Below are 25,613 nucleotides of genomic sequence, written 5' to 3' on the forward strand. Positions count from 1 at the left end.
GCGTCCTTGATGCAGTGAGCTTATACAGGGCTCTGCGACACTTGCTTTTATTAATAGCCTGGATGTCCTGAGCATTTTTCTTTTTTGGTTCTCACGAGTTATTTTCACTGCACAACTTCCCATGATCACTCAATTTTGGGAGCTGATTAGGCCAACTGGTGGGATAAATCCCCACAGATGAAGAAAAACAAAACCAACCCACACCCAGAGAATCAAGGGTGTTTCTATAAAAAGTTAGGAACGTGTGCGTAGCATTGTGGGTACAAACAAGAGCCAGCACGTATCTGACTGTCCTCTGCTGAGAAAAGCTCACTCGATTACATGGAGCTTTAAATAAAAGAAGATGCCGGTTGTGCACCATGTGCCACTTTTGATGGTACCTGGCCCTTGCTCCCCTTCTGTAAGCACTCAAGGTATTGCTCAATGTGGGCAAGGGAACAGCATTTCCATGTTAGTTCTGTTCTCCCGGTTGTAACAAAGTGCTAGGGATCAGATCTATCTTCGACAGGCTCATGTGTGAAAATCGGCCCTCTTAATACTTTGGACATCCTAGGAAAGACCACTGCAGAGGGAGGGAAAGCCCTCTCATGGCGCAGTGAGTGCTGGACCAGTGGGGAAGCGCTTTTGGGGTGAACGCATTTGCTTTATTGCTGTAGCCTGCCTAGGCAGAGATGTCAGGTTGCACAGCTATAGCAGCGGTGCTAAACACCTACAGCAACATCTCGGTCCTGTAAACATCAATTGCAAAACCTTCCTGGATCCTGGGCTCTAGCCAGGCCATGGAAACAGCAAATTTTGCAGAAAAAGCTAGCATTAGAGAAGAGCTACTGGAGTTATTGCTCAGTAAGAGCTTCCAAAGGCCTTTGGGGCTTGTTTCCTCCCAAACCGAGGTATCGAGGGAGCTCGCAGAACACCTTTGAGTGGCTTGGACAACACAGGGGTCTTCATGAAGAGCCCACGCAGACTACCAGGGCCACAGCGTTTTGCTCCGTGGACGTGTAAACCTACTCACGCCCCCTCCTCCCGCACACATACCAGCAGGGCCAGCTTTTATAAACACACGTACCTGTGTTGGTATGTGCAGAGGTACCCACTAAAATAGAGCAGCCACCCTAAAGAGGATGCACTGCACACATCCCTGGGGGGCATGCATGCCACAGCAGCCTACACCAAAAGGTAACTCTTTTTGCCTAGCCTACGAAGCGAAACGCTTAGGAGCGTGCTCCGTAACTCGCCGTGCAGGTAGTACCACATCATCGTCAACCACACGACTGCAGACCGCCTCCCGCTCCCACACTCAGCTCCTATCCTGTATCGTGATCCCTCACTGAATACAAATTCAGGATTTTACTTTACACACCCCCGTTTGCCTTTTTATCGTACCATACTCAGACCGCTCCAAAGGCAGGTCCGTTAATATTCTCAGGGATTTTTATCTGATCTTTGTGTGTTAACGGGGCAAACACCAGCAGCCCAGGGAGAAAGCCTCCTTGCCTCCAGCTCAGGTATTTGGACACAGACCCGCCAGCTGCCAAAGTCTTACTCAGTCCCTGGCTTGGACTTGCTTAAAGCATATAAAATCTTCTGGGAATTTCTCTGCAAAATCCATATGAGCATATGCAAATTACCTCCCCCCTGCCAGAGGTTTCACATAGCATAACCTAGAGGTACTAGGCTGGCAAACAGACCAGACCACAACACATTTCAAAATTCCCAGCAGTATAAGAGGTATTCTAGAAGAAATTTGCCAGAATTTTAACTGGGGAAGAACACCAGATTTTTATTACTTTTATTTTCAGAAATGTCTGAATGTCTCTAAATAAATGAAATATATATATACATATGGAGGTGGAAAAAGCCAACCTGAGATATGTCAGGCTGGTGGCTGAGTCCAAGGCAAGGGGGAAGCAAATGATGGTACCTGCACGCAAACAGCTCAGCCTCGCTACACGAGAGGTAAGGACCACCTGATGGCACCTCCATAGCAGCTATGGATCCTGTCATCACAGCACACCTGGGACACAGGGAAGGGCTCCCCACATTTTGGTGTCTGTGGGCAAGCCATACACCTGCTCTGATTCATTGAAGTAGTGTAAAAAGTGAATCTGTTTAGTGCCCAGTCTGCCAGACTGTGCTTTTCTCCCTGATGTATATGACCACAGACCGAATGTGCGCCCCTCCATGTGATGGGTGTGCACGCCGCTGCAACAAAGACAGGAGAGACCTGATCTACAACAGCATCCAACGCTGTTGAAAAGACAGGGAACTGGAAGATACTCTCTTCACAGCCACTAACAATATGGAAGTTTTAGCACCACCCTCCACATAGCTAAGATAAAAATAACCTTTCTATAAATGCACCACTGTATTCCGAGGTCGAATAAGACTCCCAATAAAATCACTCCCAAGCATTCAGAGAACAATTTACTGTTTATCCCACTGAAGAAAGCTAGTCCCTAGTTTTTCCTTGTCTCTTCTCACTAAGGCTTTAAAGCCCCTGGAGGATAACTATTACAATAAATTGCATAACCAATTACGTTTCAGGGCTGTACATCTCCATCACAGAGTATGGAAGCAGTGTAAGGCTGTCTGTTTTCATGAGCTATTTCAAGACAGAGCGGACAGCCCTGGCTTTCTCAGAATCCATCAGCGTCCCAGTAAATGTTTGTTACTAAGCATGCATGCACACACACCACGGCACGTCTCTCCTTGACCTGATGGTTCCCACACGTTCCCCACCAAACAGACCTTTCTCTTCACACCAGAGGACGGCCAAGAAGGTGTTCCACTTGAGAAGGTCTGATAGCAAAAGGAAAGAATTCAGCTCATCCCCATGGTGGGCTTCCAACTTTGATCTCCTTGAAAACCACTGCATCTGGTGATCACCTGTGGTTAAAAATGGCTTCCCAGGAAGAAATGCTCAGGCTTAGCAAGGGGAGGTCAGTTATTTTTAACCGAAACCCATTCCACCTTGGTGTCTCAGGAAAACAAGCGTGTTCAGCAGAATCGGTTCTTTAGAGTCAACATGTACTATCACAACATAATGTTACTTTTGGCAACCAAACCAGTATCACCTACTTGCCCGGGCTCATCCACGTATAGCATGGCTGCCAAGGGAAAACAGGATGAAGAAAGGATGACACATTGTTAATCTCTAACCACGCATGTTCAAAGTGCAAATGGAAAGAATGAACACCCTTGACACTACACTCCCCTGTTTATCACCGGAATAAATGAAGCCCTGGCTGTGACCCGGTAACTTTCCCCATAGCACGACTAGGCCTCTGTCCTAAGCAGAGGGTCGAGAGCTGTGACTCCAAACCTCTTCAGCTCCAGAGCTTCTTGGCTAGGACTGCTAATCACAGCAGTGGCAGGGACGCAGGGACGCAAACTGGGCTCTACCAGATGACCCACAACTCCCACTGCAAGGCAACTGAGAGCAAAGGCTCAGTGTCTGGACTGCCTACTCTACAAGACAACCTAAACAAACAAACAAAAAAAAACCACCAAAACAAAACAGTAACCCATAGAATGAAAAACTTTCCCTCATCCTTTCTTTCCCCTGTCACGGGCACGTGGGAAGAAAGGGGAAACACTGCCCCAGCTGCACCTCTCTGCTCTGGTCAACACCCCGCCGTGCCTGTGAGGTGGTGGAGCTGGGATGCTGCTTTGCCATCACGTGCCTTGTGCAGAGCATCCTGTGTAAACACGGCAAATCTTGACTTTGCGCTGCTGAGCTGTGCGAAGGCGCCTGAGTCATGGCTTCGCTGTGATTGACAGCCCTCCGCTCCACAAGCCTCCGGAGAGCTGAAGCAGGGGGAGTTTTGTAAGCAAGGATGTTATGTAAGCCGATCGCTATTTTTGCTCAAAGTTTAGTTCTGTACCCTACGAGACTAAAAATACATGCACACAAAGCTAAAAAGAACATGTTTCTAAAACTCATCAATCAGCCGTGCCCTTTCTCCAGCGATCTTCTTCCTGGTGGCAGCATCTACCATAGGTTTATGTGCACTGTGAAGATCGAGGCTCCTCCTTCATAACCAGCCTCCTCCACTCCCTTCATCATCCTCCGAGACCACAATCCTGCACTCAGGACCACAAGCACTTTGGTCACAAAAATGTAGCAGCAACATTGCAGCACAAAATAAGATTAACTTAAGGTAGCCACAGGCAACTGCTGCAGCTCTGCAACCAGACTGTGCTCAGTGCCCGGCAGCCCTCGCCTGCTGGCTGCAAAGTCCTTTTTGCAAAGCAACAGCATTGTGACCCCAGATGACAGGGAAGAAGGATGTCCTGCGAGCCAGGTGAGGGTGGCACAAGGGGCTGTGAGCCCACCGGCAGCTCCATGGTGAACAGCTGCTTTGTTTTAGCAGAAGTCAGTGCTAGAAGGAAGCAAGAGCCCCGCAGGTCCATCCTCCTGTCTCAGAGCAGCACGTAGAGGGGACCAGGCAATGCAGCATTATCGCTTCTCTGCTCTGCTCTGCCCACAATTTTCAGAGTGATCTTGAGTCAGTACCTTAGGCACAGATCCCCACAAAGGTCTGCAGAAAGGCCTTCAGGAGATGGCCAAACAGCAGAAGTCAGTGTGCCTCGGTTCCTCCCTCCGTAAAATTCAGATGGCAGCATAGCCCTAGCTGCCCCAGCGCTGGCATTACACATTTCTTGTTCACTGGGACATGACCAAGGAGATGGGAGCAGGAGCCAAAATGAACTGGGTGTAGCTCAGGCACAAGCTAAGCCTTTGCTTCTGTCCTGTGAAACTTCTTACACTGAACAAATCAGGCCTGTTATCATTTAGATGCTTTGAAAAAAACTCACTGAACTTCTAGGAGATCATCTACTGTCAGTTAAAGACTTCAGGCAGTTAAATGATATTTGCTAATTCTGGTGCTCTGCTAGGTCCAGACATCTATCCCTGCTGGCAGGTCTAATGAGGACTTTGCTCTGCACAAGAAATGGTTATTCATCATGAGATCTCCTTGCCCCTTATGTAAATGTTCTGCTCTGTCTCAGAAGAAAGGACAGGGGGCGGGGGGTGGGAGTGGGGAAGCTATAAATAAAAAGTAAGTGGCTATTTTTGGAAAAGAATTTTCTTCCTGGTATATGTGTCTTCGTGAGTAAATAATTATCTTCTGCATTTCTGTCAGCTTATCTAATCTCTTAAACAAATACCAAAGTTGATAGTTGGTTGTTTTGGGGGTTGTGGGTTGGTTGGTTTTGGGGGTTTTTTTTATGGCCTGGTTGTTTTCATCAGTCTCTCCAAAGGATTCTTTCAGGGTCAGGTTCTCCGAGCACCACCACATGTCCCAGTCACGGTAATCAAGCTGTAACTGATGCACAAGGCACAGTCTGGCCCTTGGAGTCATTGCTTGATCCCGTGTCCTGTAAGGACATAATTCCCTACAGCTATCTGCCTGTACATTATACATAGAGATATAGATACCAGCTTATTGCACGTGCTTTAATCTCACTCACCATCGTGCTACCAGGGTACACATGGGGGTGATTTTTGGCTGTGGGGAGCCACCACCCACACCACCAGTCCTCCTGCCCATCACCACCCTCTGAAGCACACACCACTGCCTCAGGGAAGGCTCTTTCCGAAGTTAGGAGGTGGGGAAGACCACCGGCCGGGTGTCCCCAGAGCAAGCCAGCATACCTGCCCTGGGCGTGCAGGAGCAGGCAGGGGAAAAAAAGAGATTTCAAAGAAAATGAGGGAGCTGCAGTTACAGCTGGATGAATACTTTGGGGAGGGGAACAGGCAGGATATATATAAAATGAAAAGCAGCTTTAGGAGCAGCAACAAGCTGCTAATGGCAATGGAAAAGCTCTCCACAAGACACAGCAGCCTCCTGTGTGCTGATAAGAGATAGGGTTAAGTGAGTGGAACATCACATGCCTGGACCATTCATGGCCCTCCTTCCTGCGCAAGCAACAAGCTCTAGAGGTTGATAACACAGGAATGTCAATGCTGAGCTAAAAAAACCACACAAACAATCCTGTGCGCTGCTTTAAATATTCCTAAGAACTCGGGGCTTGTTCTGAAAGCATCTGATTCAAAGCTTGGGGAGGGCTCTTTGCTCAGCTTGCGATAACACCTAACACCACGTCCCAGGCTGGACAACAGGCAGAGGTGAGGGGCTGGAAGCACCGCTGGCTTTGCTGCACGTCAAATCATTCTCACCAGGAGCAAAGAGATAACCAAGAAGAGACAGAGAGAAGAGAATAACTCAAATGCCAGATTCGCTAAGATGTTAGCAAGCACGTTATGGGGAAAAAAAAAAACCACCTACAAATCTAAAAGTGATTGTCCTACTAGTGCCTTGTTCTTTATGTCCTTGTCCCCAACCTTTCACTGCTGCCCAGTGTTATAGACATAAGCCTGTACAGACCTCGGGTCCGACAACAGACATCACTTCCTATGAGCAATCATCAAATATATAGTATTTTTGTAACCAGCCGATTTCCCATCCTGTTAAAATAAGTCTTCTGTCACTGCATTCAGCGGGGCCAGATGTTATGTGATTTGTCTGTGGTCATGCCAAAAGTCTGTGTCAGAGGGAGACCAGTCCAGCCTAGTTCTCCACCAAAACCTGCAAGCTCATCCTTCTTTCGGTGCAAGAAGCCTGTATTTCCTTCATTCAGTTGCCCAAAGAACAACAACTGTCGAAGGGCTTATGCCAGTGTGGAGAATATATTGAATATTGGTTACTCAGAGTTCTGGACTCCCTTGTTCTCAGAGTTTCAGAGTCCTTCAAAGGCTGAGGAGACAGCAGAAACAGGACAGAAAATAGTTGTGTTTCCTCCCACCTGTAGTTTTATGCTTCCAGCTACCACAGGAAGGTTCCCGGGATGGGCTCCTGGATCCAGGAGCTGCAATGTCAAGTCTCCCAGCCCAGCACATTGATGCCCTGATCCTGAGAGCAACAAACACCCACGCTACAACTACAGTCAGACAGGGGCCACATCAGGCCAACAAAATCTCAGTTTTTATTAGTTATAAACTGCGATACCCACAACTTCTTTCCTGTGGAAAAAGGACCACAGCTTATTGAAGTGCACGGTGGCAGAAAATGTTTGAGAGAGGCCACAGCCACTCTGCTCCTCTGGTTAGTTCCCCGCTGTCTGGGGCACAGGAGGAAGAGGATGCCCAGGGCAAGCAGGCAGGATGGGTACCGCACGGAGCAGGAGCGCACAGGGATGCTGCGTGACTCCCTGCTGGCAGAGTTTCGGTGGCTGTGGCCAAGCACAGCCGTGCTGGGGCTAGCACTGGCCCTGCGGCTCCCAGTGCCCTGCTTCTGGCTGGGCTCCATCACTGCACCAGGCAGGAAAGTCAGAGCTGCTTCCAGCCAGCGCTAGCTCTGGAAATGAGCATCCACCCTCGCTCTGCACGAGCACACGCTGCAGGGACCAGGCTCTCCATGCACCAACATGGTAGGAAAGTTGAACAAAAAGCAAACAAAAAACCCACCAGGCCTTCCTGTAATAAAAAAAAATAAATAAAAAAAAAAAAAAAAGGGATTAAAGTGTCCCGGTAGGTTCTCTGAAGCCCTGATCTCTTGCTTTCAGCTACAGTGTCTTGTTTCCTGTTGCATAATGGAGCTTGGCCAAAACCCACGCTGCCATTTACCATGCTGGTGTGTCGATGCCTTTGCTAGAATAGAGGTGAGCTCTGTGAAAGTCAGCAAAACCTGAAGGGGTAAAAAGCAAGGTGGCAGCAGCTTCTCCTCCCCCACTTCCCAGAGCTGGGAGCACACAGCCACAGGGGCCAGCCAGCACAGACCTGAGGTGTCTCTGCTACCATGGGGGTTAGGGCCAAAGGCTAAATTCAGCTCATGCGCTGAAGTCAGTGTGGTTTTGTGGGTGCAAGCTAGACTGGAACTTCAGTCCAGTGGTTTGAGGAGGAAGGAACAGCTTAGCTCTGCTTTGAAAAGGAAAGAGAAACAAAATAAAATGCTGACATTCCCTTGCAAATCTCAAGCTCTGCAGTAACGCTGCTGCAGTGGTTTGCTTTCCCCAGCCGACAGAGTACTGGAGATCATTCCTACCAGGTTTAGGAGCTGGCCCCTGTGGGACACAAGCACTCTCCATCCTGTTGGACGCTGTGGTTCAAGACATTCAGTCCCCTTTCTTAAGGCTCTCTCTCCCTACAAACCCCATGAGGGGCTTCCACAGCGATGAAGCCAAAGCTTTAAACTTTGTGCAATATCACGGAGGCTTTTCCCTATTTGCTTGTCTTACAACCATAGTTTAGCACTCTGCTCTTAGTTCTGTTTGGGTAGGGACTTCCTATTGCTGTTTCCTCTCCTCTAGCATCCCCAGGCATCCCCTGAGAGTCTCTCAGCCACCCACTCACCATTACAGAACAAGCATATTGCATCCCAATTTTAACACTGTTTGGTGGCTTTCCTCTGCTGTTGAAAGCAAAACAAGTTCTGTCTCACCCAAGCAGAATTACTACAACACAGACAGGAAAACCAAAGGAGACAGAGAGGACCTCCGAGCAGAAGGAGGATTTCCAGCAAGTAAGCAAAATGATGATCACTTAGTGCAGCATCCAGCCAAACACCGCCTGCTCTCCTAGGCTGCTCCAGGACCAGCTGTTGTACCCCACCATCACTTATCCACGCTCTGCCACCAGCTCAGATGACGAGTACATCTCACCAACTTGATTTTCTCCCATTCATTAACCACATCATTTCTTTTCAGTCGCTGCCTGCAGCCATACCTGTTCTCGAGGGAGTTCTGGGCAGGCAGGAGGGTCTGGTAGGTTGGGCAGACTGCAATGCCTGGCCACTCACATTGTTGCCCTGGTGTCACTAGCAGCAGAAAAGGTGAAATCTGCATTTGCCCTAATGCATTCTCAGCCAGTGCAATCCCTTCTAATACTGTTTGTGCTGTTCTTGGCTCACCCCCTTGTAGAGGGCTTGCAGCACTACCAGCATATCCATATGGAAGTGTCACATTTTAGCCCACCAATGACACCTGTTTTGTATTTCTTAGTGCCAGTGAGTGGTCTTGAACAAAAGTCGTGCTTATCACCCATGGCCAGCAGGCAGTGTCACTTCGGAGCTGCCTGGTCACCAGCTGGGAGCATCCAGGTGTTCAGACCACAGAACCATCAGCCTCACCAGTGAGACTGGGATGGCCAAGCCAAGGAGTGAGTCAACAAGCACGTCCCCCCACAGTGTGGAAACGATGCCCATTCTAGTCCTGAAAGTGAACAACCCCAACCAGTTCTTCACCTCTGACACTGCAGAGAGGGAGGATGCTCAGGTTCCCCCCAGGCTCAGGTTCCCTTTCCAGGCAGCAACATCTTTACTAAAGCTGAATTAAAGGAGGCCAGTTAGATCAGGGAGTGGGACAAGACCAAGTCTCCTCCACACAATTTCTGCAGCAGAGTAGCCTTCAAATACTAACTGTCCTCAGATGTTTTGCGCCCAGGCCAGAAAAAAACCAGATGCCAATATCCTCAGATTCAATAATAAATCCCTTTCCCATCTGGCCTCCTCTTCTGAAAGCTTTAGAGAAGGACTGAAATCACTTGATGGTTTTCTGAGGTCTCCTGGTTACAGCTCCCCTGCTAACGCTAATAGCTCAGTGGCTTCACCCACACTGCCCAGGTGTATAAATACACCTTGAGCAGTTCTCAAGTCACTTCAAGTAATGAACGTTGGTCTTTCCATTTTCTTCTTGTGCAGCTCCAGTTGATACTTGAGTTAGCAACCAAGAATGAAGAATTAAAGAGGATTTCTAGTAACCAGAGCACCACTTATACTAAATGCAGGAGCACAACTGCGTGAGCTGACCAGTCACTGAATTACTGCAGAATTAATTTCAGTGCCAGCCGCCTCTGCTCTGCGCTGTGACAGTGACCTTTCAGAAGGCAGAGGAGCCAAGCTTCAGCACACAAAGACCATCTCCACTCAGACACCCTTCCAAGGGACGATGAAAGGCTTGACCCAAAAATATTCTGCATAAACATTTAGAGCAGGAGGAAAATCAGATTTCCAAAGTTATTTTCAGTAGGACAGTGCAATACAGAAAAGCCAGGGCACATCCCAGTATTATTGGAACCTCGTTTCCTTTTACTTGTGTATTGTAAACTGTCTTCAGCACAAAGGGCTGAATAGCCCCGAAAGCTAAATGAAGAAAATTATTCTTCCAAGATTCTATATTTATTCTATTTATTTCCTCACAGACAAACTCCCTCATACCTGCACACGACAGTTTACCTCTGCACATCCACGTTGCAGCCTATGGCTACCCAGGCACAGTTTAGACCAACCCATTCTACTTCCATCAGAGCAGAAGATCAGGCTGCAGAGGCATGAGTGTCTGCAGCTACGCTGACCTGACCAGGGCAGGGGTTGCAGGAAAACATTACAGCCCAAACTGCCCTGGCACCACAGTGCCAGCCCTGAGCGTGAGGCCAGCCCCCCACCTTGCTCTGCCCCACAGGGACCCCTGGTCAGCCCCACACAAGGCCAAAGGTGTCCCTTTTACATCTCCTTGCAGATATTTCTGGGCAACGGTTGCAGTCTATTCAGGGAAATGTTTCCAATTAATTCCTTTTAAGGTCACTCCTTTTCCTTACTCACTCCCTGGTTTTCCTTCTTTCTTATGTCAGATCCCAACCGTGCTGCTGGACTGCAGCAAAAACCCTCAGGGGGCACCAGCATTAGGACATTTGCCTTTCCAGCTGCTCACGAGTGCTCAGAAGCAGAAAACACATGCTAGGCAGCCTGCATCTCTGTAGAAACCATTCCCTCTTGCCTCAGCATCCCCAGCCATCCCATGCCTGGAGAAGGCAGCCCGGGTGAGCTGCCACTTCCCCCTCTCATAGCACAAGTGACCTTAGTGTGAAGAAATGTTTTCCTAGTATTCAGCCTACATTTCCCCTCGGCCAGTTTATTCCATTGTTTCTACTTAACCCTTCTTCCACAACCCCACCACCCTGAGCAGCTCTAACTGTATTTAGCTGCCATACCCATTTCTGACATGCCTCAGGTGCAAGTAATTCAGGTTAGAAACTTATATGGCACCCCTATAGACATGCTATGCCTTTCAGATGTCCCTTATTTCAGGGCTTGAATTACCCAATGATGTTCTATCAGCAAGAAATGTAGCATCAGTGGATCAAACCTACGGAGCGAGCCACTTGTGCACAAGGAATGAACTCCACATCCCCCCGAGCTTCCCGCTGGAGCTGCTTGGTCTGTTTGCCCCATGCCTGCTCCATGTGGACAGGGTATCCCCCGCCGGAGCCCTGCTGGGCACGTAAGGACACAAGACACAAGCACGGCATTTGCTTCAGGTAGAGCAGGGCCACAAGAGTTGGGAAGGGGTCAGCGAGGAGGAGTTGAGTTTGGAGTTTGCAGTTCTGTGGTGGATCTCTGCAATCCCTTCTCCCCAGAACAGAGGTATTGCTACTGGTGTGGAGCAGTCCCTCAGAAGCCTATTGGGGCACCTAAGGCACAAAAAACATGGTTGTAGCCCTTTCATATCTGATGTTAAGGCATAATCCAGCTGAAAGGTATTAACAGAGAAGGCACGGGGATGCTGCATGCTGTGCATAGTCATGTGCGCGCTGTGATTGCGTGACTGACTACCACTACCTGCAAAAAAATCAAAGCCTGTTTTTAGAAAAATCCCTGGAAATCCATTTGAGAGCAGCTTTTTCACGTTTCCTATGAATTTCCATTACTTCCCCCCCTAAAAATACAAAATGTTTCTTTAAAAAAAAAAACTGAGATGTGGAGCTTTACAGGCATATTGTAGAACAATGTCTTCTGTGGGCACCACTAACTACACTGAGCATCATTTTGTAAAGCCCAGAACTCCCTTTGCCTTGTGAGGTGGTTTTTTTAAACCATTTAATACTTGTCACAGTCTCTCCAGAAACAACTTCATGTCCATGCCCTTAACATGGGCACGTGGACTCAGCAGCCTTACACTGACCGATCTCCCCCAAGCTTTCTTCCAAGTGATTTGCCTCCTTTCAGCCATGCAAACTTATGTCCCTGGAACTTTCTCCTTCGTCCCACACTTCTATTTTTAAGTATCAAGCGCAAGCAGAGCACTTCTTCAGCAAAACATAGTCCCAGGTTGGATCCTGTGCAAGGTGCTCACCAATTTCTTGCTGAAAAAAGCCAGCTTCATTGAAGGCCGCTGGGACACACCAGAAAGTTCAAACCAGCAGGCAAGTTTCTCATTTGGAACAAAACTCGAAGGCAGGAGAGTTTCCGCTGTCCTTGAAAGAGCTTTGAAGTCTTCTGCACCAGATCTGTCCTTCGCAGGAATACACCTGCTGGGAACGACACTGTTGCCTGCCAGGATGGGCAGAGTAGTGACTGATAACCCACCAAAATCTGCAGGCTTCAGTTCCCACTTCCCTATTACCCTTATAAAAGCCTGTGGATTAATTAGGAGATTCCCAGGGCTTGAGGATGCTCAGAGCACTGCAAAAGGGTTAATAGCAAGACAGTTTTCAGACTGAAAGAAGGTCTGCCTACTACTTCCCTTTGTTTCCCTCCTCCCTTCCCCACCTTCCCTCCTGCTGCTTCTTTCATGAATAGGTCTTTACTGTGCCTCAAAAAAAAAAATTGCCTCTCTGATGGCCTTGCTTTCCCCTGACTGCTTGGGGCCATCGAGAGCCAGTTGGAGGGTGGCTTTTGTGACAAGGAAAGAGTCTGCCAGGCAGAGGAAGACACTGCCTGGGGCTTCTATATTCACAGCCTTTCTATTTCTGGCTCTCCCTTTTCACAGGGCTTTGTTTGCTAAACCCTGCTTCTCCCCCACGAGACATTAGTGAGCATACTTACCACAGAAGCAGAATAAACCGATAAAAAAAAATCTCAACAACTCTGGCAGAGCCCACCCCAGAGACGAGGGGCTGTACATCTTACCTCTCAGCTTTTTTTTTTTTTTCCATCCAGGCAGTTTGCCGGAAAGGAGACTAATTAATAGGAATGCCTTAACGGCTTAAATCCTGCTCTGTGGACTCCAATTTGCCTCTCGAGGTGGAAAGTAGAAAGTAATCCTATTTCCAACGTAGACAGGGGTAGACTGTGCTGATACTGAGCCCAAAGCAATTCAAGAAAGGTCGCTGCAGTAATGCGATGCACAGGCTCACAAAGACCCAAGGAGCTCCAGGGAGTGGGTGCAGGATGCCAAGGTAAACAGAAGAGCCCCAGCCCCTCCCCTGATCCCTGACAGAAGGATTTCGGGCCACGACAGCAGGTCCCCCAACCCCGAAGATGCCACTGCCACCTGCACCCCCACAACAGGCTGGGTGTCCCATCCCTTCCCTCCTGCCTTACACCACACAGCTCAGCCAGCAGCAGATTGCACACACGGAAGCCAGTGGTCAGCCATCTCCATCCTTCACCACCTCTGCGTGCTTCCAGGCTCTTCAGCCAGGTCACTGCTTCACCAGGGCACCCCGCTCAGTGGCCCCCAGCCCCCTCGGCTCACTGGCTGCAGCCCTTCACTCCCTTAACCCTGATGCCCATCACCACTGAAGCTGCTGTAAAACCAGGCTGCAGCCACGCTTTGCCATTCCTTATCTTCCCAGTTCAGAGAGCTTCCCAATGCCAGGTTTTCTCCGTGCCTGTCTCACACGCAGTACAAGGATCCTGACCCAGGCACCACCAGCTCAATTTTACACAGCTTTGTAGCGTGGTGACCTATTCGAAAAGCAGGCGAGTTTAGCTGGAGCAGGGTCACACACCCAGCTTGACACCAGATTTTGAGGCAGTGCTTAAAGTTCCTTGTCACCTCATTGCCAGGATTCCCAAGATACACAGGAAGGGTAAAGCATTGCAATCTCTCAAGATCTGCCTAGGAAAACATATGCCAAGGTGGATATTACCACTGTCGTTCCTCATTAGCTTTCTAGATCTAATGCATCTTCTTCTGAACCTCCTTCCTAAAAATTTTCATCAGTCTTCCCGCAAAGGTCCGGTTAGGCCAGTCTCATCAGTAAAGCGTACAGTAAACTACTCCCCCATCCCCAGAGGGCTACAAAGCACCCTCCTGCAGATTTCCCATCAGTGGGTCTTTTGAACATCTTTTTTCCCCAGTGCCTCTCCAAACAAGCCGGTGCTGGAGCACAAGCCTGCCTGACACCTATCCTAAGGTCAAGCCAATTATCCCGCTCCTTGCCCACAGCCACTGCAACAGTCACACCTGTCACCAGCCTTTCCGTGTTTTTGCCACCCCCAGCCTTACTCAGGGAGGTTTACGCTTTATCACTGCTGACACCTGCACAATTACCAAAAGCATCCGCCACCTTCCCAGCACTCCCTGGAATAGCGAATGTTCTTTACACCACTTCCTTCCTGAGCATCAAGCCGGCTGGTCCTTCAGCTAGAAAGTTCTCTATCTTGGGTGCAAATTTCTCCAGGATCTGGCACAGCAACATTTTGATAAAGTACCAATAACAAGAGTGTGTAGTAGTTTCCATCAACATGTGAAGTCCAGGAAGGGACCATCAGGGACTCGGTTGTAAAGCTGAGCTATTCACCAGGCTCTCAGCTACCACCAGCAAGGTTTGACCAGCCCACATGAACACACTCCCATTCCCTTCTTGTCTTGCTGGTCCACCCAGTTACTGCTTTTGATATCTAGCCCATGTCTTCCGATCTTTTGATCTGAGCATACCGATTTCCTCATCTGGCACCAAATAGATGAGAAAACATTTGTGTGCCCAAGCGCACACCAGTATCAGCTGGTCTAACTGGAGCCATTTCTCCCGGTAATTTCCAAAGGGTCTTGCTAACACCCACTCTCGGTTCCCCAGGCACTTGCTAGGAGCCACGGCAGGAACAGGGCTTGTCAGGCAGCAGCGAGTCCTTTTATTTTCACAGAAACCGCTGAGCAGCTCTGCCAGAGCAACAATATTCCCTCGCTGCCGGCCAGTGCCTGGATGAACATTGTGGACCCGGAGGTGAAGGACTGCACAGCCCATTACCCAGCCCCCGAGCCATGCAGGTCCCAGCTGCCACGGCTCCTGACAGATCACCATGCTACTCAGAACCTTGGTCCCTGCTCTTTTTCTCCTCCAATCTCAGCTTGGAAACAGAGTGTAAAAACACATATTCCTGTCTTCAAGTCTCTTTTTTTTTTTTTTTTTTTTTTTTTTCCCCTCCTCAGCAGATCTGCTCCTAGCCCGTCACCTTCAGGGTGCAGGGAAGACGACACTCAGCATTTAAGGAGATGTCACGTTTAACCTCGTGCGTTGATGGAAGCTGGAAACACACGTTAGCAGTAGCGCTGTAGGCAAGAAGCTGAGAATAAGTGGTGTAACCTGGAAACTTCAGGCACAGCCATGGGAGGATGCAGTGATGTCTTCTTTTATCTCAGCCTAACTCCCAGAGGGCTGCGATCCTACAAACCACTTGCAGAAAACTAGATGCGTCTTCAGCCTCACACAAGCAACAAGCTCAATCCCTTCTCCCTTAGTTAAAATAATGATTAGAGATCATTATTGGAAATATCTTGCTCCCATCTTGAAACTCCGCAGGCTTGGTGACCCTCCTGACTACCTACACGTGCAAGGGAAGCCTGGCAGTGCCAGGGCAGAAGATCCCTCCCCTACCAGCAGTACAGCAGAATCTCACGCCTGTTTTCATCATGTGGATGTACCAGAGTGCTGTGCAGATGAAAGCAGCATGTCACCGTCACCGCTGCACTTTTTGGAGAGCGGTGAAGAGGTGGCAAGGCTGAGGTTAAAGAACCAGTAATGGAAATGATACAGAAGCACAGAAGGCAGCCAGGGAAGCCAAGTAAAGCTGTGGCCTCTGTAACCAGTACAGGTCAGGATGTCCCCATTTTCAGAGAAAGCCCCTAGAAGTGGGTCTTTAAAAGGCTGACTGAAGCCATCCAAAAAGCCAGGCTGGGGCTTACCAAGCCTAGTATTCTTCCTCCATGTGGACGTCTCCATTTAGCTGCTCAGGGCTACCTCTAGGAAATACCAGATAAAACCATGCTAAAATATGTCAGTGGCACGAAGGGAGGAACACTTTTGCCTGTCACCAGCCCCTCAACTCTTCTCCTAACCCAGCAAAGCCTAAAGCAATCTAGACACTGATGGAGAGACTCAAGATGGGTAGAGGCAAGACCTGCCATGCCGTCAGGTAGCCAGGTTGGCAGGGGAGGACACATTTACAACTCCATAGTCCATCTGCACACCCAGAGCCCATCAGCCTTCAGGGAAACTCTGTGGTTTGGTGGGTCCTGAGCTAGGGAGCAGACCTGCATCCTCCAGGAACACATCACTGCATCCCTCCTCACCCAGAGGAGGAACTCATCTGCCCACACTGGGACACTTTTCTTGTAACTGTCTCTTGTGAGCCCCCTCCCAGCCCAAGCACTTTCTGCTGAAGTCAACACCAAAGATTTAGCTCTGACTACAGCACAGCTCCTGCCTTTATACTGCCAGTGCTGCAGGTAATACCTCACTTTCCAGGGTAAGGGGCTTTGCTACTGCACAAAGACCAGGAGATGGTACCTGCTCCAAACAGCTCAGTCTAATAGATAGAGACCTACTGTCCTCAATTTATGGAGAGTCAGTCAAAGCTCAGGAGAGAAAAAGATTTTCCTGAAAAGTCTGTGAATGTCCTCAAGACCGCATGCGTCACCACACTGCACCACCATGCTTCTGCACCCACTCAGCACCACTGACCTGCACAGCATTGTCTCTGCACCACCGAGCAGCACTTGCTCTGTGGCAATTAATCTTCCGACATCCAAAATCCAGCCCTGTCACATCACTGCTGGACTGCAGGATAAGGAGCGGCAGGTTGCGATGACTGAAGCCTCATTTAAATGCAGCATGCCCACCCGCAGGAACTGCAAATACACCACACGCGAAGGACAAGCGAAGGAAGCAAAGGGATTGCTCTGAATGCTCAAGGCAGTTTAAAGGGAGCAGGCATGGAAGTTTTGCTTTAGCAGAGGCCCTGCAATCCAGCTGACACATCCAAACCCTCCACCTGGGTTGCATCCTCACTTGGATCAACACTTCGCTCCTTACAGGGTACTTCCTAATGGTCTATTGATTGCAGCAGATGTCCCAGCAAACGTGTTACAGAGGGAACAACAGCCCAGGAGCAATTGCAAGTTTGCACGCTAACGCCCCACTGTTCAGTGCGAAAAGGAAAATTAGTTTTGAAGAGGGTAGGTTATTGGCAGGTCAACATGAGGCTTGTCATTCTGGCACCAAGCAGCCTACCTCAGAGCAGGGGTAACATGAGCAGGTGCAGCACAGCCTCCCTTCCACGATCCATCCTCAAAACCGGCGTCACTGCCCCGCTCAGCTTCCCAAGGCTCCTGCTACTCTCCCAACATACCTCTGCCCTCTTCCAACAACATCACTTGGCAGCCCCAGCTCTGCCAGGGCGAGTCCCATCCCCAAACCCACCTGCCTGCCAGCCCCGGGCAGGAGATGACCCCCTGGTGAGCATGGCCAGCCAGAGCAGTGGGGCTGGGGAGCACGGCGAGGGGCAGAGCAGCTCGGCCACGCAGAGAGGGGCCTGCCAGGTGGCATTATTTGGGAGCAGGCTCTGCCGAGGAGCGGAGCAAGGACTGGATTTCTATTCCGGGGCAGTTTGTGCTTCCTGTTTGGTGCAAGAGCCTCAAAGGGGAATTAGCATTTACAGGGCTCCGGTCACGTCATCCCATTGTTCCCATGCTGTCAGGAGGCTGCCAGGGGAGAGGAAGAGAGAGACAAAGCAAAAGGCACCAGTAAAGTCGGTGATTTTCCACCTCCTGCTCCGGGAGCAGCGCAGAGAGGGGTGGTCAGAGGGCTGGGAGCGCAGCTTCTCCCTCCCCGGGCATCTTCTGACAGCAGAAAAGCAAAAAGGACAGCAGAAGGTTTTCTTCTCTGGCAATCTAGAAGTTGCAAATGCGCTCTAAAGTCCTTGTAGATCCAATGACAGGAGCTTTAAAACCTTTTGAGGGATGTCAGCTTCTCAGATGGTTCAAAGTCATCCCTTCTCCAAAGCCATTATGTTTTCTGATGGACACAGATCAATGTCACACCACAAGGATGCCTGGAGCCCCCTGCAAAGGGAGGGCATGCCAGCAGGGTCCCAGTGCAGCCCAGGGGGAGGGAGCAGACCCCTCCATCCCACCCCACCCTGGTCACACACATCAGTGGGGACGGACAGGAAAGCAGAGGCCAGGAGGGAGAAGCAAACAGGGGTCTCGCAGAAGGGATTTCTGGAGGAGAGGGGAATGGGGGGCAGAAGGGTAAAGCAGATGTGGCAAAGGGAAGCCAGGAGCTCTCAGCAAGCAGCAGCACAGCATGAACAAATGCCATTTGGGGACTTACCTCAGGATGTTGCTCTTCAGTGTCACACAGCATCCCTACTACAGAGGAAGCCAATCTGCTCTTGATGCCAGGAAGGGGCAGAGACAGCAGAAAAGTACACCAAGAAAAGACCCTGCATCAACACTTAAACCACAACCAAAGGCAAAGGCAAGACCTTTTACAGGCAAGACCAGCCAGGCTGAGGGATGTTAGTAAATCTCTCTCTGTTGTCTCTCATTATGTTCTTCACCTGTGCCAGGAGACACCTGCATCTCCTACGGCTGCATGAGAATGAATGCAATACAGGTGATGAAGCACCACCAAGATGATAACGTAATGGGGGCTATGCAAGTTCCCACAGAATTAAAACTTTCTGTTTCAACCCAATCAATAGCAGAAACTGTCTTGCTGATCGCTTTTTCCTAGATTTTGTACTTGTTTCCTGAATTGGTACTTGTGGGACCACCTTGACTTAGTGCTGGTTGCATCTCAGGCATCGTTTTTCCATGGGTCAGGACTCAGTCTCCCCCATGAACAGCATGAAAGCAGGCTAAGCATTTTAGGCAAAATGTGAGCAAGCCCCAGCCTCCAAGTTTTAACAATCCGCTTCAGAGAACTCAGAATTTCACCTGCAGTACTTGCTGACCTATCGAACAATCATGTAATGCTTCACTGAATGAGAACTTCTGCTTCTCTATACCTTTGGCATGGTTTTATACGTGATGTTTTAATATTTTTTGTTTCCTTTCCCCATTTCATTTCCTCTTTAAAGTCCAAGACAACTGCCTGCGTGCAAGGATAGCAGCTGTTTTATTCCTGGAATTAGCAGTCAGTTACCGGACAGACAAACACCGGGCTTTCTGCAGGAAACTCGGTTTTCCTGATTTGTTGCTGTTTTCCTTAGGCTGAAGCTAACATCTACTTAAAGCCAGAACAGACATTTGGGGGTTTGTCTATGGAAAGAAAGAGTTCACTCCTTGTCAGCAGCAATGCCCATCCTTTCAGAAACAGAAATATTTTCACTCTTTGATTTCAGCAAGACATTTTGGCAGCATTACGAATCCAAACCTTTGGCAGAATCGCACAGGCGGGGAGACAGAAAGAGAGACTTCACTGAAATATGAAGAGCAAAGGGGATTGCAGCTCAGCGCCGCACGAAGGGTGCGGGAGTCCTTCCCAGAGGTGTTTGCGGAGCCCGTGCTGCACAGGCAGCGCGGGGAAGGGCTCAGGCTGCAGTACCTTGGGCTTGTGCAGTCCCGTTGAACAGTTCCTCACATCGCAACTGCTACACCTCCATAAGCAGCCTGCAGTACTGCAACACTTCATACCTCCACACACACAAAGGGGGAAACCCATTCTGAAATTTGGGGATTTCTATTTTGGACCAGCAGCAAAGCCATGGAGAGAGCATCATACATGTACCTCCCCTGTGACAGCCAACAGCTCGCTAGGAAATTATTAAAGTCGCAGCTTCCGTGCACGGGGAGGCTCCTTGGGTAGCCAAAGGGCTATTTCAGAGGGCTAGAGGAAAGCAGAATTGTGCTTGCATCGCCACAAGCCTGTGGGAAGCAGAACAAATGCTGTGACAAAGCTTATTTTTTGCCTCCAGGAGGCAGGAGACCCAGTTAAGTCGAAATGTGCTCAAAATAGGTGCTGAAACCTTCTGGTGCTGATCCAGTGCTGAGTGAAGCTTCTAAAGACGTGAAGTTTTCCCATCCCTGGCTATATTTATCTCCAGCCTTGCCTGAGCTGCTGCCTTGAGCAGCGAGGGGACAGACACACGGTGCTACTGAAAGGTGCGCCAAAGGCTCACGGCCTCTCACAGAAAAGCCCAGCACCGTTTTCTGAACGGAAGGGTGCATTGCTTAAAAAATGATAGTCTCCTCACTTCCAGTTTGGCATCTCACCTCAGGTCTTTACAACGACCCTCCCAGGAAAGGCAGGTGATGCCCTCTGGTCAAGACTGACCACCGTCCTCCCCTCGCCCTGCTGCTCACCCGCCTCCCTGCTGCCCTTGCCTCTCCTCTACGTCCATGTGCAGGCTTTGGCTGGCCCTCCAGCCTACGTGCCTCTTGCAAACGTGGCCCTGCGCACTTACTCATCCCTTGTATCTGCACAAGCCCGCTCGGGAAGATTACTCACATAATTAAGGGCCCAGCTACCCTGCAAGCATAACCATGCCTTTGCAGCTGGTTTGCAATCCCCTCGCCTGACCTCGTTGCCACAACACCGGGGAGATACAACTCCTCCACCTTCCCCCGTGCTTGTCATGATTTTGACTTTGCAGCCATGACGGAAGGCAAAGCACAGCCAACTTTCCACACCACTACTTTAGCTCTCAAAAAACTGTCCACGCCAGCCACAGCAGCCTGCTCCTCCCCTACCAAAGTGCCTTCAAGCCTCCCCATGAAGGTTAACTCTCCTCAGGTCTCGCCAAATTCTCACCGGCTCTAGTGAAGCCAATGCCCTCCATCAGCCACCCTGTGCACCCTTCTCCCAGGTGCCCGACACCCAGGGAAGCAGATCCCACTGCAGCACAGGCCCTGGGGCTGGGGTGATGCTCACGATGGAGAGAGCTGAGTGAGCAGCCAGGTGCCAGCTGAGGCCAGGGGACACGGGCAGTGCGTGCCAAGGCATCCCTGTAGATGTGAACTTGGATGGAAACACAGAGGAAAGCGGTGCCTTCAGGGAGCTAAGCAATGCCAGGTGGCTAAGCCACCGCACAGAGAGGTGGAAGGGATGCAGGACAGCGATTCACGTTGGATGCCCACCATCATCTACACTGTAAGGGCAGTGAGGAATACCTAAGCAGGTACCGCCCAAAGATGATATACAAGTAGTTGACAAAGCCAGTAGCAAAGCAACAAGCATTTGTGTCAGGGCAGACAGACTTTTAGGGCTGACAATGCCTCTGAGAGCTGGGGAACAGCAAGTCACAGGTGAAAATGGGGAGAAGACAAAGAAAAAGAGCAAGAGTGGAGCCTCAGCATCTCATCCTGCCCCATCCGGGAGCCACCAAAGGCTACCTGAGCCTTTGCGAGGTAAGTGCACAAGGCTGGGAGAGCCAAGGACAAGCACCTGCAAATCAGGTGTCCAGATAAAAATGGCAATAGATGTGATTTTGGCATTGAGTTTGTCCAAAAAAAAACCACAGAGTGAGCATATTTTTAAGCATGCACTTTTGTGTTGGTTTTCTGCTTGTTTTAATATGACCTGGGTTCTCTTTTCCTTTCATTTCTGAACCTTCAGCATACTTTCTAAAGGTTTTCTCTGGAGGGTTAAAAAAAATAAAAAAAAAAGCTGGAAGCATTCTTTTTCATTTAAAAGGAAGCTGAGACTCCCTGACAATGGGATGACTCCAGAAGCTGGGCTTTTAAGGACACTGAAAATTACAAGACTCCTGATAAAATCGTAGGAGTTGGCAAGGCTGTATTTCCCCTGAACAATTATGATTTCTTTGCCTGTGGGTATCGCAGTGTTGAAATGCCTCTAAAGTTCCTGCTATGTCATTGAATTTGCATGCATTTCTTTTCAGTTCCTTCCTTCTCCAGCCCCTGCCAGAGAGCAGACATTCCTGAAAATCAACTAACCGCACTCCCATAACTTTACAGCCTGAAGACCTTGAAGCAAATGAGCCTTGAAGAGTAATTGTAGCATTACAGGCACCAAATGATGCTGAATTATGCAGCACTTAGCGGACTCTGCTTAGTGGATTGATATGGGGAAAAACGTTGGAAAACATGAGAAAAAAATCACTTCTCCAAATGATACGGGAATGCTAGCAAAAGCTTTCACTGCTTTCAACTCTATTGGCAAAAAATATGGGATTCTTCCTTCAGCTGCATGATAGGGCTGGACCAGAGGAATCTCATTTTAAACAGTTAAACCTGTGCTGGCAAAGGACCTCTCCTTTTAGAGAACATTTCAACCCACCATATTTATACACCCTGCTCTGGAGCACCTGCGTTGCTGTAGGAGGTGCCGAGAGTGACCACACGCTGAATCCAAGCACTTCAGGTAACACGCATCAGTCAGCATGAACCAGCCTTGGAGGCAGGTGGGAGCCAGTGTTTCCTTTCTGTGGCTCAGATGCTGTGGGATGCATGGAACTTAACCAAGACGCATCTTCCTAGCATGATAAATTATCTCATAGTGACTACAAGAAATTCTTTTTTTTTTTTTTGTTCAAAAAAATATTTAGAAAACATCTCAGGAGCATTATCGCTAACAAGCCAAAAGAAAAACAGCAGCAATAGAAATAACGAAAGAAACACAATGGATATGTGGTCAGTGATGCCGGGTGATGTATGCTCATTGCAGGGGGGTTGGACTAGGTGACCTTTAAAGGTCCCTTCCAACCCAAACCATTCTATGATTTCATATATATGTTCACTGATCACTGACCATCTCTATGTGTTCACGTGCAGGGTATTGCTGCACACTCTGTGAATGGGCTTCAGTATTGTTATTATTTCTGTTCTTTACATGTAGGAATCAAGCTGAAATTAAGCGTTAATTAAGAAATTAATGCAGAAGATAAGCAGCTTGCTCAAGATCATGCAGGTAACAGGTGAGGACTGAGGGATGGGAAGTAGGTGTTCCCCCAAACAGACCATCACGTGGTAGTGGCTTCCTACCAGCACCTTAGCATTGCATAGAACCTGCAAAACACAAGGCTGCTGTGACGTTTGGAGGTCCTCTTCCCCAAAACTTTGACATTTGTAATGGACAAGAACTTGAGCGAAGGTGGGAAGGGAATAGAGGAAAATCTATGTAGGCCCTCATCTCTGCTTCACAGGTGCTGGTTAGCAGGGAGAGCGATGGACGGAGTGGTGGGAAGAGCAGAAGCTTTGATGGATTGACCAAGAAATCCTTGTGCCACAAGTACGTGATGTGCCTAGCCTTCCCGGCTGGTGAAGATCGGCAGCACATGGCTTTGGTGTGCCATGCTGTGATGCCACAAGAGCAAATAACTGTGCCACTCACAGAGCATCACTTCACCCCAGAGTATAGACTCCGTGCATCCCCAGGCTGGGGGAAGCACACTGGGTTTCCCAGTACTTCCCACCACGTTGTGCCACATCCTTCATCCTCCTTCCTGAGCTTCCCACACTGGCTGGCCAGCAGGGAAAATAGCGAGCACCAGGGCTTACCGCTGCATGCAATGAAGCAAGAGTTGGAGGGAGGAGGGAGGGATAAGTCAGTGACGGTCTAATTAAGGAACGTATGATAACGCCTCACGTCGGCAGTCAGGCTGCTGGCATTTCCTGGCCACGGGATGCTGCCAGCTTTGCCACCTCTGAGCTTGCCTCCAGACACTGGCCACAGCCCCGCTGGGCTGACGAGAGGTGTCCAAGTCCATCGTCCCACCTGCGTGTGTGCAGGGAGGTGGAAGCAGAAGCTTTAAGTTACCTTTTGCCTTGCCACTCACTGCTGGGTGTTCAAACACAGGTGTCTGCTGCTGTTGACACTGAGTGATAAGTGGAGACATTTTTTCCATTGGAAAGAATCTCAAGAATTTCCCTGTTCTCTTTTTATTCTTTTTTTTTTTTCCTTCTGCGTCGCGGTAAAGAGCCTGTTACCGGGGTGGAGTGGGGTGGCTGGCATGAGGCAGAGGTCGGACGGTGCTTATTTAAAAATTAGATCCCTGCTCCATTCCCTTCTCACAGGCACAGCCACTCCAGCCCCAAGCTTCAAACACCTGTTTTAAATTAAAGTCCTCCTCCTCTTCTGCAACCCCAGCCACCTCCAGTAGCTGCTCCTCAGTGCTCTAGCCCCTGACTTGTAAGCTGGTTTCCCAAAACAGCGGCCAGCAGCCACCTCTGGGGATTAATTATCCCTCCAGAAGCAGAAGGAGCTGCGGCTCCTTTGGTACCGTCTGCGCTGCTGAGGCTGAATTTGCACCTTCGCATCCAGGCTCGCCGTTCAACCCCCTCCTTGATCCCCTCAAAGAGAAGAGTACAACGCTCGCAGCTTGGGGTGGCAGCTGGGAGAGAAGTGTTTGGATGTCAAATGTAAAAGCAACACCTTCCCTAAAGGGAAAAAGCAGGCAGGAGCTGGGAGAGGGGCCCCTTCCCTCCCTCCTTGCCTGTCTCAGGGCACTGACCTGACACCATAAAACAACCCAGGCCCCGCCATGCCGTTACCAGAAAGTTCCTATTATTTTTTTGATTATGCTTAACCGTGCCTCAGCTCTATGTTTCAGGTCATTTCTTATGTCATTCAAGCTGGTTAGATTTTTTTCCTCCAGGAGAGATCAGGCCTGCCTTGCTCTGGTACACCCTGGGGAGCAGGGGGAAGACCCAGTGACACCCCCCCACACACACGTGCTCACATGCCCTCCCAGCACTGGGCACCACGGGGAAACCTCGCCTCACGAGGGGCTAGCTGAACATCCACATGCACACATGCACACACATGTGAGTGCAAAGACAAGATGCTGAGATGCTCCCACATGCACGGGCATGTCACTGCCCATGGGATCACCACCGGGCAATGCTGCCCTCCCCCTGCCCCTTGCTTTCCCTGGATTTTGTTGGAAAGCACAAGCGCCACCAAGGCACCTCCAGCCCTCCTGCTGGTACCCGTGCCTGAGTGCATCTCTCCCTCTCGGGGCGACGGTGACACTAATAAGCAGGCATCATCCCTGCCAGAGGATGGAAAATACGAATGTTCTAAAAAAAACCCTGGTGCAGTGGAAAGCCAGGCACAGAGGGACTAACCAAGCACCCGGGGACACCAGCTTAACTAATGCATTTGACGGGGCTTGGCCATCGCAGAAGTGACTAATTGCCTGTCTCCAGCTCCTCGCAGCAATTAGCAGCTCTGGTTATCGGCCACCTTCTGCCCTGGGAGCTGGGGGGGGCATGGGGTGCCCACCACTGTGTTTCCTGGGAGCCTGGGCCAGCAGAAAGCCAGTCCACCCAGCAGGCCTTATTTTCACAGGTTATGTTATGAAACCCCCAAACCCTCACTGCAGTGCAACGTTGGCCTCTCTTGATGCATCTGCCTGTGGGCTGGGGAAATTTTGGCAGCAGTGAAGGGGGAGGGGTTGAGGTCCTTGCTGCAGACACTGCCAGCGCTGCTGGAGAGCATGCAAACCTGGGGTCCAAAACTCATAAACTGCCTTTTTTCTTCCCAGATTTATACCTCCTTTCAACCCCAGCCCACTGTTTGGGGCTGCACATCCTTGCCCTTGGGACCCTGGGAGCTGCCCCGTGCATCCCTCCCATCCCAAGGGAGGGGGGTGATGAGGGCTGCAAGGAAAAGGCAAACAGGCATGTTTTGAACAGAAGAA

At 49.7% G+C, this 25,613-nt stretch overlaps 1 long non-coding RNA gene across 1 annotated transcript in view; it reads right to left on the minus strand.

Annotated features, from left to right (window-relative positions):
* Positions 1-19,314, minus strand: part of LOC121096425 — a 28,325-nt gene extending 9,011 nt beyond the window's left edge. The window contains exon 1 of the long non-coding RNA XR_005830497.1: positions 18,338-19,314. This is a non-coding gene — a long non-coding RNA (uncharacterized LOC121096425). The remainder of the gene's footprint in view (positions 1-18,337) is intronic.
* Between the last annotated feature and the right edge of the window lie 6,299 nt (positions 19,315-25,613).

Source organism: Falco naumanni, chromosome 12, assembly GCF_017639655.2.
Source record: "Falco naumanni isolate bFalNau1 chromosome 12, bFalNau1.pat, whole genome shotgun sequence".
Classification (NCBI taxonomy): domain Eukaryota; kingdom Metazoa; phylum Chordata; class Aves; order Falconiformes; family Falconidae; genus Falco; species Falco naumanni.